A 14731-nucleotide genomic window follows, 5' to 3' on the forward strand; every position below is an offset into this window, starting at 1 on the left:
TATAAAAATATATTGCTATCTCGATTGCACAAAAGACAATCTTTGACTAAACTGATTTATATTATAAAAGGCATGTAGAAATTCAGCTGCATTAAAGAATGCAATCCCATTTTTGATCAAGGAAAGATATCGAGTTCTGCATCTGTGGATCAATGCTGACCTCTTACTGCACTGTGCAGCTTCTTTATATGTGGAATAGTCTGTAGTGACTTACTGTAAAGAGTCTTGTGGTTTACTGTGGGCTGCTGGATCAGACTAACTAGTCTGAATGAGTACAAAAGAGTCAACATTTTTAACTGTTGCACCTTTTCTTTCTGATGAGAAAGGAATTGGGAATTTTTTTCCAAATGTAGAAAGGGGAAGCTTTAAAATAATGAGATTTCATTAAGCAAAGTTGCTATGTGAAAGACTGGAGTGATAAGGGGAAATGGAGCTTTGTTCCCCATCTGGCATGTAACTAAACAAAGTAGCTACTTCCTTGGATGTGCTCCTATGAATAGCAAATTATTGGGGTTTTTTGTTACTCTTTTGCAGAAGTGGAAAGGTCTTTTAATAACAAAAAATATTTTTGGAGCAGGTCAAGTGAGGATCCAGTGACTTGATAGATATTTACTGAAGGCTTCTTATCTAGATCCACTTCTGCTATACCCTTCCTCTTATTTACTTTATGAAAAGTGCTTAGCCATTTCTGTTATCATTCTGAGGTAACCTTTGGTTAATCTGCAAGAAGCAAAATGACAGCACTTTTCAGGAATGACTAGGGAGGGCTAATTTCAAGTTAGGAAGAAATTGTGCCTTCTAGTCTGGATGTACTAAATGGTCTGGATTTAGTCTGGATGTACTAAATGGTCTGCATGAGATAAAAATTAATGATGCTTTCAAGAGAGATTGGATGTCACTCTTTATTGCTCTTTATTGAGCTAAAATCACAAGAATAATATTAATTATAATATAATTAAAATATAATTAATATTAATACAAACAGTGCACTATTTGCAGTATGTGAAAGGAAAGACTTGTGTGCAAACTGCACTGTAGAGTATCACTTCTAACTACCAGAAAATGAAGACTGGGAAGAGGCAGAGGTTTGCCTAATATCTGTTAAGTCCATGCTGAATTCAGCAAGGCAGTTGTAGAGTTATGTCAGTTCAAGAGAGCCTGGAAGCTGGTACGATCTCACACTTTCTCGTCCTTCTTTCTATCTCACAAAATATTGTACCCAGATGCAGATAACTCCTTAAAATCAAATTTATTTATTTATCTTTAAAATCTCCTTTCTTGCTGCGTCTGATGCTTTATTTGATTTATTATAGGCATAACAATTTGTAAAAAAAAAAAAAAAAAACTGCTTCCACCTAGACAAAGGGGATTTAGAATTATGCGACATCTTGGACACGTACCAAGATAGGACTACTTTCATATTGCTTGTGCTTTTGTAACTAAAGATAGGTTAGTTCAAGAGATACTGAGCAAGACATTAAATTTTTGTCTCTGACATATATAAATTGGCAATAGGTTTGCTAAATTAATTGCAGTTATTTCATTTATATCACAGATGCGGTGGTGGCGTGGGATATCTGGCACAGCAGATACATATCCACTCACAAAGGTTAAGACTGTTTTTCAAATGGTAAAGATAAGGAGTGGACACTTCTTCCTGATATTTAGATAAGGATGTGCCACAAAAGAGGCTGGAACAGACAATTCCACCAAAGACAGAGGAAATAAACATCGTAAATGTGCTGCGCGCTTCAATATTGGCATCATTTTCAGACTTGTGTGAGGTGAAAATGAATGTTTTTGATCTTCTATCAAAGGTTCACCTTGAAAATACAGATGAAAGATAAACGTCATTAGTCCACTCTGATCTCACTTCAGTGCTCTTTTTTTCCTGTGAATGTGCCCATCAGATCGTCTCGTTTTTTATTTCTTATTTTTTAATCTCATTTTCTGTTTATCTGAATAGCTGCTAAATTCTTTGATCTATTTTTGTTGGACTTGCAAGGAACTTCAGAACTTCTGCTAAAAAGAGACAGAGAGAAGGAGTGTGTTTCACCTCTGCTTTTTGTTGCTTACATGTGGATACTGGAACCCTTTGTGTAGAGAATAAATGATATAAGGTATAACTGAACTCGTAATCTATAGTTAGTGTTCTACTTTAAGAAGTCATATTTCTGAAACATTGAAAGGTACAGAAACTTTTAAATTCCAGGGGGCTAATGAGAGATCACTGCGAGTGCTGAGAGGAAAGGAGAGAGAAAAGCCATACAGCTAGGGTCCCAGAAAGAATTTACACTAATTTAGAGCCCTCCTAATTTTTATTTTAGGCCCCTCCTTCTGTAAGACGTTTGTATTCCCAACCATGACAAAAAACAGTCATATAACGTGTAGCCTGGGAACCCAGGAATAGGTTTCATGAAGAAAATCCTACTTTACAAATGTGTTTTCTTCCTGACCTTCATTCAGTGTTGATGAGTATTAATTATTGGGCTTCTTAAGTTTTGTGTCGTTGCTTTAGGTGACACTTTGTGATACGCTTCCTTCAGCCACTGCACTTCTAAGGCAGTGATCTAAAGCTTCTTAAAAAACCATCCCACAGTATTAGATAAATGTACCTGACAAGGAGACTGAATTAGTCTGAGGTACTTGTGCATGCAGTATGATAAAGCTCAAACAGATTCCAGCTCTACTTCACATAGTAGATTTTCTTTGTGTGGGTATGAGTTTATATAAGTGCTATTCTGAACCTAGGAACTTTTAAATCCAAATATCTTAACCCTGTAATGATAGAAAAAGCGCTGAAATGTCTTTCCTCCATAAGGGGTAATTAACAACAACAACCAAAACCAGCCAACCAAAAAAAAACCCCACATTTCCAACTCTACAGCTTCCCTAATATCCCTAGAGACAAGTTCTTCATTAGCACTGATATTAATTTTCTAGCAGCTCTTGGAGAAAGCATATTTGTCTCAAAAATCTCATCACTGCAGTTCTAGTAGAGCATTCTCAAGCTGTCGTTATTTTGACCCTAAAACAAATGATCGGTCTTGACAAGAAGCCCTGTAATCAGGAGCAAATTACAACAGTGACACTACTTAACTCTTGTGTGTCATTTCTGCCCCTTTCACCTCTTCCCCTAGCAACTAATATTCCCATAGTTTTCTTTGGCGTGCATGATAGACAATTCATTATTTCCTGTTCTTAAATCCCCTATAGATTTTGGGGAAAAGTCTCATTTGCACTGCATGAATGTAAAATGAGCCATCAGCAGATCTACAGTTATCATCCACAACCACTTGCATCTATAGATTGAAATTTATAGTTCTGTATGTGTTGTGCAGTATATTAAGGTCAAAAGAGTATTACTTTGGCCGTTGTTACTGCCACAGAAAAGTTAGTATTCTAACATCTCAGAGTGTTGAAAAGCATTTCAGTGAATCAGACAGGTTCTTTCATTGGATAAACCTTAAGTCTCTACAATATTATTTTTTTAATTTTTTTTTTCCAGTTTAAAAGAGAAGTGCAACAAGTAAATCAATGAGCATGTAGGAAAAAGTGAAAATTGCCTATTTCTTTTAAGCCTGCTCATTCAAATTAACATAGGTAATTTACAACAGAGTGGATAGACATGCCCCAGCCGTAGTCCACACAAGCAAAAAACACATCCTCCTAATGTAATATCACAGCTGCAGCAGATGCTCAAGGAGAAACTGTGGGAACCAATTGTACCTAAAATAATCTTGGTATAGCCTCCTGTTTTCTGAGTGTCAGCAATAGATAGGCATCTTCAGCAAGAGGCACATCCTGATCACAGTGTGTACCAGGTAGCAAGCCTATGTTGAGTGCATCTAACCCATTAGCCACTGGCATCTCCAAGCTGGGCACAGAAGAGAAGACAAAGGATGACAAAAGGGAAGATGAGTGTAGTACAAGACAGCTTCACAGTGAGAAGGAGCTAGAGACAGGAGGAGCTACTGGGCAGCCATGGGAGCATTTCACTGATGTGAGAATTGGGATCTATACAAAGTTTTTTTTAGCTTTGAATCTCTGCTCTCTGCCAGCTTGACTTCAGAGCTGATGCAAACGCAGGGTGGGTGGCAGCCCGAGAGGAGATGCCAAAGGCCACTGAATCCAGGGTTGTACTGCAACAAATGAGAACAGCAGGACTTAGGGCTTCCTGTTGAGCTGTGCATGAGCCAGATGGAAGCACGCAGGAAGCAAAATTCTTATTTGCCATTGTATGCTGACCCACTGCTTATCGTTTTTAGGGCTGTGGCATCTTGCAAGACAGTCTCATTTTTCAGCTCCCTTAAGGTGTAAAAATTCAAACTTCAGGCTGTTGCAAGTAAGCCCAGTCAGTAAATAATAATAGTGTTGTAGCTGAGTCAACCGATCTAATTATTTCTTATTGCTTGATAGGAAGTTCAGACATCCACAGCTACTTACACAAGACATCACCTTTTTATTATTGGGAAAAAACGAGATATCTCTGGGTGCAGTTCTTCTTTTAGATGTTCACATACCATCAAGTAATCCTGTAACTTGAAATAATAGTAAATATTGAGGTGTAAAATCCTCTATGTTCTTTTTATGCAGTCACGACAGTAAGAGATGATACATATTTGAAATATATAAATTGTGCCGGGGAGGCTGAGATGGGGTATTAGGAAGAATTGGTCGAGTACTCCAATAGGCTGTGCTGGTAGGGGCCACATCCCTGGAGGTATTTAAAAGACTTGTGGATGTGGTTCAGTGACAGGGCTTGGTAGGTCAAACCTATGATGTGATAGATGTGGTGATCTCAAAGGTCTTTTCCAACCTTGATGATTGTGTGATTCTGTGATGCGCCGATTCTATATACTCAGTTCATTTGTGCTCTTGATGACAGATCTAGCTCTACTTCATGAGAATTTAGTGTTTACTGTTGGCTCATGTAATACACATCAGTTGCAGAAATGGTGTGCACAGTATCAGTAACATCTATAGCCTCTGTACTTGACCACATTGTTGTGCTGGTAGAAGCAAAATCGTATGTTTTTCTTTCCTCTACTGTGCAATCTAGAGCTAAGATCTAATGCTGTAAAATGTTTGCCAATTAGTATTGTTGTCCTCTGTCCTTTTCTGTCTAAATTCTCTCTCCAAATCCAAGCTTTCTGTCCTTTGGAAGAATGCAGAGGTTGGCACTGGCAAGTGAGCCACGTGGGTGCCACCTATTGCCTTCCAGATGTCATAGGACTATCTTCTTTTACATGACTGTCTAACCTATAAGGTGCACACAGTGACAGTGAGAAACACAGACTTTCACTGATGGATAATTTTTACATTTAGTATTTACTACACAAGCACAATGGGTGCCATCCTGCTCTTCTTACATTCTTACAAGTATGTATGTTCTCTGACCTCAAAGATTATAGACTGTTGTATAGTAGTGCTATCTTGAGCTAAGGAACGTTGCTAAGAATGCTGCCTTGGGCTTTTTTTTCCCCTTGTAACTTCACACCCTACGCCTCCTCTCAGTTTTGCTGGTGTTTCCCGACATCTTTCCAGCTTATCAGTGTCTTCCACCTAATGTAGTGCATAGATCTCAGTGTGATTCCTTAAATTTAATAGATTAATAAGGAGAGATAGAGAACCCATCTTGTTTTATCAGCAGGAATTCAGATATAACCACCTCAGAAAGGACATGCAAATAGTTATGTAGCAGTCCCACTCTTCTTCAAATGCAGGTTGACTTTGTTCTTTTCTCAGAATTAGGCTTTTTTTCCCCTCTTCTTATAAACACAATTCATAATTGCAATAGCTAGAGAACAATCCTAAAAAAACTTAGTTTTTCTCCAGAGAGTTGATATAAAAAATTAGTAATTTTTGTAATTAACTTCCTTTGCACTTAGTGGTGTTATTTTCTGTTGAAGTTAGTTTGTCTTGGAATTTTTGTGCGTTTTACTTCTCTTCATTGCTGTTTACATTGCCTCCAATCATCATTTGCATCTTAATTAATTAGGATTTATTTTGATATTTTAATTTAGATCAACCATTACAAAATCCATTACATTTGAGAATTAACGTCAAGTTAGTGAATAGGAACATCTGGGAAGAATATAAAGAACATATAAATTATCTGCTTGTTTGTCTTCCAGTTTTGAGAAGAGTGAAACTGCAGAAAGAATACTCAAAGCAAGGACTTTAAAGAGCCAGATACTCTTTGCTTTAAAAATATCAGCTCTGGATTTATTATTGAGATAATTGGAATTGGCAGGGGGGAAAAAATTGCAAGGGATTGCCTTAATAGCAATGAATTAGCTGTTTTCTGGGATAATAACAGCTCTTGCTGTAAACACATTGCACAGAAGGGAAGTGAATGTTTAAGGCGAACAGTTGGAAGGAGAATTAGATTCAGAAGAAAAAAAAAAGTGATTTTTTTTTAATCCTTAGGAGCAGCATTGCTCTGGATAAGTATTGGCAGGCAATACAGAGTAGAACAGAAGGAACATGGTAGAGATTCATATTCATTTACCATGGCTCAAATTGGCACTCAAAGATTGAGAAGTGATTGAGAATTGAGAAGTGATGCTGAGGTGGATGGCAATAGGTGGAGGAGACTTTGCACAGCTAAAATGTCTTACCAGCTCAGCATCCAGTCCATTTACATCCAGCATCCATTTACAATATGAAAATTAATCCATGCTGAAGTGATCCCATTGTGAACAACTGTTGGTCACTGAAAGCATTAATATGCATTGACACATTTCTGCTGATTAGCAAGCAACAAATAACCTGTTTACTCCAGCAGAATATGGCATGTCTTAAATCTATGCATAGAGGTAGAAAAGAAAAAGTTAAAACATAAATCCTGGTCTTGACTGCATGGAAAAAAGATTTCAGCATACATTATGGTGTGACTTTAGATGAATAATGAAGGCAGAAAAATCATGTGCTTGTGGCTTTAACTGCCATATTTTGTTTTGGCTTATGCTGTGTTATTTTCAGAGAGCTTTTGGTATGCACAGCTGTGTGCCTTGGCCTCAGTGGTAATGATGCTAGGATAACTGACAGAGTCCTGTGGGCAAAACTTTGGTTTTCCTAGATCTGATTGATAAGGAATAGCTATGGCTTCGTGCTATTGCAACAGATCTTATCTAAACGGTGTCTGCTGGGCCATGTGGAAGTATCACTTGAATGCAGTGTTGTGACCACTGCCATCAAATCAAAATCAATCAATTAGGTGAATATCATTGGTGTATGCCCTTCCAATCCGGCAGTTGTAACTTTGCTGTGTGTATCCACAGATTTGTGCCTGTGAATGAGCAGTGACCTTCTGCATGAGAAGGTGATAGCTGGACGTTAGTAAGGTCCAGTGAATCCAAAGGGGAAAAAAAACCTCCCCATTTCCTCTGGCAAATAAATGCCACCATACACTCTGCTACATATTTGCTTGAAGCCAGCTTATCTAAGCTTCCCAGTGTATTATGCCTATTTCACTAGATCAGCCCCTGCTCTTGCTCTCAACACTGCAGCATAAAGAAAGTGTCAGTTGTCAGCCTTAACTTTCCTGATTACTTTTTTCTTCCCTGTGAGCAAGTCATTACAGTATGTCTGATTATTAGAAACAAGGAACAAACATTTCCCCTCTGTGAAGAACAGGAAACAATGTTTGGAAAACAATCAAGTCAATTCTCCATGGAAAAAAGAAAAAAATAAGATGTAGCAACGGGAAAGAGGCTTGACCTTTTCCCAGCTAAAGAAAAACAAGAAAGAAAACCATTTTCATCTGAAGAGGAAATCATCTTATATATTCACCCACAGTGACCCCTTTCTGAAGATGCTTTTGATTATAAAGTATATTTAAATATCAAGTGTATCTGCAAAAGGAAACCAAAACGTTAGGAGGTTTGGACTAAGTATTTTGCTTTCATCTTGTGAGATCCTTGTTTACATCTGCCTGCCATTGAACATTAAGTTTTCAGCTGAGCATGAAAAACTGCACAAGATGCTAAGAGAGGTCACACATGGATGTGCGCTGCCACCTGCTCACAGCTGTGGTTTACATGGGGGAGTCAGCCTGGGAAATAGCAATAGCCAAAGCAAAGCGACTGCTCCGACCGCAGCCCAGCTGTGATCCTGGAAGCATCAACACTTCTCTGCTTTGAGTTTTCCCTTTTCTTCTGGATTTCTGTGCATATTTTTTTAAAATCTAAAGGGGAAAAAAAAAAATAATGAAGAGAGGAGAGACAAACATGCATGGCGCTGGCACGTGGCCTCTGCATTGAGTATCTTTATCTCTTACAGTTTGTGGTCACACATTTGTCTGTCTCCTGCTTCATCCTGTCACACTCTGCGCTCCCAGTTTCGTGTTGTATCGCATAGATCTCCCATTTAGACTTGTAATTAATCCTTCATTGTGGGGCAGCATGTAGTTCTGCTGCCCCAGCAGCTAGGGAGCCACAATATTGTTCCCAGTATGGCCTAAAGGGAGGAAGTAATCGATGCCAATCTTTAACCGATGAACAATACTTCCCTGTGTGTCAGCTCAGACATGTGGTTTCTGCATCTGGGAAACTAAAAACAAGGGTCAAATGTTCCCACTTGCACCCTGCACAGCAGAAATTTGATGGAATTTTGCTCTGCTCTGTGCTACGCGACAGCTGCACTGACCCTCTCAGTACTGTCATACCACCATGCTCAGTTCATGCTCTCTGGCTCCAGAACAAGTGTCACCAAAGTCTCAGAGCATCGCTTTTCAGAAGAAAATGTGAGCTTACCAACTTATGCAGCAGTGATATTGCCGAAGCTGATGGTTTTAGTATCAGTTTTGTCATTTGCTGTGTATTTCCCAACTCACTGACTGCAAATAGAAACTCAGGGAAGGGAGATTTCTCTTTTTGATTGGTTTTGTTTCATTTTTTGGGGTCTTTTTTTTTTCATCAGGCTGAGAGCTTGTTGATTACTATGTGTAGAATAACCTTTCTGGCACATTTCTTTACAATTACTGGTTGCGTTGTAGCTGTGTTTCAGATTTTACTCCCTCTAAAACCAGACAGTCTGTCAAATGAGCTCAGCAAATAATATGTTTACTGAATTTCATGAAGTATTAGAAAGCTATTATTCAAAGGAATGTTCTCAATGGTCCATTCAGCTCTGGTCAAGGCTCTGCCTTATGGGCTGCTGTTGACTAAATTTGCAAATCCTCCTACACATGCAGCAAAATACCAAGGCAACACAAGAACAAGTTAACTTTATAAATCTCATCACCTTCTCACTTTTCTCGAAACAAATCTGCTGTTGTCTTACTTGCAACGTTCCCCTTGGCCTATAGTGAAGTTTATTCCCAGCATATGCTCTGATACCACAGAGATCTTAGCATTTTCAGTTTATTTGCAAAATTAACACACTTAAAGCAATCAGGCTTGCAAGTTGCTTCTAAATTTATTTATTTTTTTTTTATTATTCAGAAATCTGGTGTCTTGAAGCTGATTTCTACAGTGCAAAGACCAAGTTCTCTTAGTTGTCATCTGACTTTCAGCCAGAGCAAAATACTGAAAACTGTATCACAGATAATAAGCTACGCTTCTATCATGAACTGGGGGAGTATCCAAGTAAGCTATAATTAGCATTTGTAAGCCATTTCCATGATTAAATTTCTCTTTTTGCATTCTATCCGTGTGTATTATAGACTGGATTCCACATATTTTGCAGGTCTTTTCTTTTTTCACTCGTTCCATTTATGTAGTTAAGAGTTCTGTTCCCTCCCAGCTCTTTGGGCTTTTTGCTGGGAATGTCCTTGGCTCTGTACAGCACTGCTTCTCAGCAGCTATAAACACCAGTGTGTTATCCATGGCGTTTTTCTCCTGGAACCAAACTGTAGCATCATACCAGGCACTCTGAAGAAGAAAGTTCCATCCCAGATGAAAGTAAGACAGACGTAAAATACCTTAAAAGCGCCATTGCTTGCATTTGATGTGTTAGAGTTTTGAAGGCTAGCAGTGAGACCTGGAGAGGAGGGTTCTATGTTTGTAAGATCTACTAGCAGTGTGAATGGAGGCAACATAGCAACCAGCCAGCACACCCCAGAGAAAAGGGTGTTTTGGGTGTTTTAGGACTTAATACTTGTCATGGGGCTTGTACAAAACACTTAGCTGATGGTGGAGGAGAGAAAGCTGTGCCCTAAAGACGCTGCACAGAATTTCAAAGGTGAATTTGACAGTGAACTGATAAGCCTGAGTGACAAGCTGCCTACTAATGCTGTCCACAGTGGCAGAGGGACTAGCTGCAAAGATTTGAGGAAAAAGATAAAGATCTTCATTAAACTTCAGCTGCTGGCAAGAAAACCTTGAGATGGTATCAGAGAGAGGCCAGTCAAAACAAACCAGAGGCCTGGTCTTTCAAACCAGTTTAGATAATGCAGACAATGAGGAACTGTTTGAAACAATGGTGAACTTTCAAATTGTTTTTATAGTTTGTCTTGTATTTTTCCCAGAAGAACACCATGATAACTTGATGAGAAAAGTAGTGCACAACAGCGAAACATGCATGCATTTATGCATGTCCAAAGAACAAGGGATATAAGGGAAATGAACTCGTATATATTTGGTGCTACCTCCTAAGCAGGGATGACCCATTTCTGGGAGTTATATCAAACACACGTCCTGATTTCCCTTAGTTTGCTGTTGGTCTCCTTCAGAAGTACAGCATATCTAAATCATGCTTTTTAACATTTTTCTCGCTGTCGTGACTGAAGATGCTTTTATCATAGAAGCACGACTTCACCTTAGAAGTGTTTTGATTGCAGCTGTTTCCAGCATTTTTCTTGTTTCCCCTGTCTTTCCCCATCTTAGACTGTGGCCCTGCTTGTCGTACAACTGAATGCTCCTGTCCCACTGCGTCTGCTTCATTTACGTGAAATTGTTCACTGGCATTACAAAGTCACTCCTTCAGGGTCCCCTTCCTTTTCCAGAAGAGCAGGAGACTCAGAGGCGTTGCTGATCACTTCTGCCAAAGTGAGTGAAAGTTTTCAAGGAGACGCTTTATGGTGCTCATTTTCCAGTTGCTGACTTGACTCACCATGCTCCATTAAGACAGTCTGGTGTACTAAGCAAGCCTCACAAATGGAAAATTGTGTCTTACAGTAATTTAGGCCCGAAAAAAGAAGATTAATTCCTATAGGATATGTGCTGGCACAGTTTCAGGCAGCTGGGCTTGCACAAAGCAGCCTTTTTTTTTATTTCATAGATTCTGGCCAAGATTTGTCCCTCTCTACAGAAATTGCCCCTATTATCCTGGAAATAAAAGTTCAGAAATTGAGCCTGAGCTGATCTGGAGGAAACATAAAAAAGGTCTTTGCTGTTACTTACCATCCAGTGCATGGTTATGGCCTGTTAGGATTCACTGGGAGTACTCTGCAAGTTTTCTACGTGCAACAGTTGCACAACAGCGCTCAAAACAGACTCAGAATTTCCTAATATTCCCCAGTTTCATGCCAGTGAATAACAAAAAGAACTATTAGTGTGGTTTTCTGGGATGCAAGGCTAGGCTTGTAGCATCATCACATTACTTTTGTAAATGTTGGAACAAAAGTGAGGCTGCCCTGTGTCCTAAACAGAGATGCTCATCTTGCATTAGAAATGTATTCTGCACCAAAGCTTATTTTAGGAAAAAAAAATCTCCTTGTGTTGAGTAGTCATAAGACTTAAGGGGTGAAGGTTCGTTTAATTTTCAGTTAATGCTTTGGCTGTTCAGGGAGTTTTCTGTTTTGTTTTGTTTTTCACCAAAGTCAACTTGATAATGTTTATAAAGCTAGCTTAGAAAGCTCAAACACTGATTTCTGCATGGCTGAATTATGGAAAAACAAGCAAAACTAATGTAAGCTGCAATAGATACGACCCACTGTCCGTCCTCGTTTGTTTGTTTTTAATAGCCTGTCTTGAAAGTGTCACTCTATTTTTAAACATACATCTTTCTTTTGAGCAATGGACTTTTAACGATATCAGAATTTTATATACAAGAACATCACTAATTTCATCCTCAAAATTATATGTATTGCAAGACCCTCCTAGTTCTATCTTTATTTGTAGGAAACATGATCAACTGGGATTTAGGAATTGAGAAGAGGTCAAGGAAACATACAGTAACAATGAAGAAAAGATAAATATCTGACATATGGCTCCTCTTATTGTACTAAGCATCTTGATTCTTGAGCAAAGCAGTTTACAGAAATAGATGATACCTATGAAGAAATTGTTTGGTAGTGTTTGGAAAAAGGGAAAAAAATTAGCAAGTATCAGGCTGAAAATTTTAGTCATAACAACAAAGTTGTCTCTTGCAGTTCCAGCATAGCAAGTCAGTACAGTAGGCAATAGTCACCATTTTACGGGCTGTGAAGCAAAGAGTCCAATGATCATAAGAATTAGACACATGTAGTTGCACATACCTATCTGCTCTTTAGATATTTGCCTAGAGACATTTGGGGCACCTGAAGTGGAAGAGACCCAAGCACTTCTACTGGAGGTGAAACCCAAACCCACAACCCCATGGCATAGCCAGGTCTTTCTGCTAACGTTTTGTATAGACATGCAATTATCTTTTTAACTACATGCATCCCGCTTTGGGGCAGAAGGAAAATAGTATGGAAAAATAACAATCTGCAAACAAATCTGGAAATCTGTTTCTAAATAAGAGAAACACTGTGCACCCAACTGAATACTAATTTGAATGCTCTGTGTTAAGGATAGTTTCCAAAATTCAAATAAGAAACAAGTAATGAAATGTAATATTTAAAATGCTCTGGTTTTTCACTCCATCACATTTCATGAATGTTTTTGGGTTTTTTTTAATGTGAGTGAAATGTTTGAGAGTGTGAGAACCTTTGTATGTTTGAAGTACGAGCTCTATCAAAGCCTCAGGAAGCAGGCACATTGGAAAGGAGATACTTCTCTGTGGCTGTAGATAAACGGCCTGACAGATTAGATGTCTGCACCTCTGATGCTGGGCATTAGCACTGGTATTGCTAACTCTTGAGGCTCCACTTGTGTCTGTTCTCAGAGCTGCAAAAAAAAAAGTCAGTAAAAGAAAGCTGCTGTGCGTAGAGATGTAGGAGAAGTAACCCAAAGAAAAGTAGATAAAGGACATTTTTGTTGCCAAGAGCCAGGTGAAGTAAACAGGGCTTCGTTAACAACCTTCTGGTCCTCGGGGACCTTTGTTTTGCAATCCAGCAGTCTCCAAAATGCTGGCAGGTGTCATCAGTTCCAGAATTTGGCTCTGAATTAGACTGGCGTAATTGAAGATTAATGTTCTGTGCTGAAAATTAACAACTGCTTCACATCTATCAGAGACTGAATTGAAATCGTCTTGTATTTTTACAAGTAAATTAAAGCAGTCTAATGGAGTTGCAGCTTCAGGAATTGCAAGTATCCACCTGAACATCCTGCGATGATGGTTGATTTGAAGCCATACTGTCATACACAGGCATATCATCATTACCCAATTCATTGTCTTTTAAAACTGTTGTCAGCTAAGTCAGGATTAAGTCACACAATTTCAGAAATAGTTAGCAATAATAACATCAGATATATGGAGCATTTTCTGATCAGAATTTTAAAACGTGCCGCCCTCAGGGAGAAATCAAATGGAATCCAGCAGTTTCTGTGCGTCATACATCTACTAGAATGAATCTAAATGACAAAGTAATCTACGTTTTAAGAACTTTAGTGTTTAGTGTCACTTTCTAACTTTATTTGATGTGACATCTAGGATTCTGTCTTCAGTAAAACAGAAATAAGATGAACTACAGGGAAGCTTTTATGAAAAGGCAGCATCAGAGCTGATTCTCACTTCTGCCCTCTGTTTCTTCTCTCTCCTGTTGTGTGCTTCAGAAAGTTTTGCTCTCAGGATTCTTCACAGTGCTTACGAATACATTTTCTATATTTATTTCGTAACAGACAGGAAGAAAGCTTTCACTTTTCATACTCATTTTGACCACTCTGAAAAAAATTAATTACTCAGTGCTTTCCAACATCTGTGTGTTGTAAGAAAACTGCCCCACAAAAAATTGAGCCTTCCTCGAGAAAATTGCCCAGTTTCCAAATACGTTTTGCTCATTCATCTTCATCATAATTACATTTAGACTCAGATTGCTGCGTTATTTATACCTCCTTTTTTGTCTTTCATGGTTGTTTTTTTTTCTGCTTTGATTGTCTGCTTGGAATCAATTTCTTAATTAACTTATCCAGCTGGGAAGTATAGAGTATTCTGACTCTCAAACAAGCCCTATTGCATGCCTCAGCCAATGGTTACCACACTCCCCAGGATTGCTGCCATGAGTCTATAAGGAGGTTTCTACCAGATTCAAAATGAGGAATGGCCTTTCGATAAAGCATCCAAGCAGATTAGACTTCCTGTTTTAGCTGGGAATGCATTCCAAGCCAAAATGATTTGGAGATTTTTTGTTTTCTTCTGAAAATATTTTGTTCTACTCGAAGCATATTGCTTTGCACCTCAAAATTGCAGCTGTATGTAATATGTAGTATGTCCAGTTTAGGGGTTTTTGAACTGATTATGAAAACTTAATGTCTGCAGAGCTTTCCTCAGGCAAAATAATAATAATAATTATTATTATATTGCATATTTGTATTAATTCAGGAGTAAAGGAAAGCATTAATGTCCTTTCTCACAAATCATATTGATAATTTCATATCCTTCCACACAGGATGCTGTTAAATTGATTTAAATGAAAAACAAC

General features: G+C 38.5%; 1 long non-coding RNA gene across 1 annotated transcript in view; it reads left to right on the plus strand.

Moving 5' to 3' along the window:
• Nucleotides 1-14731, plus strand: part of LOC125691728 (uncharacterized) — a 33718-nt gene that overhangs the window by 13604 nt on the left and 5383 nt on the right. The window contains exon 2 of the long non-coding RNA XR_007376229.1: nucleotides 13608-13676. This is a non-coding gene — a long non-coding RNA (uncharacterized LOC125691728). The remainder of the gene's footprint in view (nucleotides 1-13607; nucleotides 13677-14731) is intronic.

This window comes from Lagopus muta, chromosome 4 (assembly GCF_023343835.1).
Source record: "Lagopus muta isolate bLagMut1 chromosome 4, bLagMut1 primary, whole genome shotgun sequence".
Lineage (NCBI taxonomy): Eukaryota > Metazoa > Chordata > Aves > Galliformes > Phasianidae > Lagopus > Lagopus muta.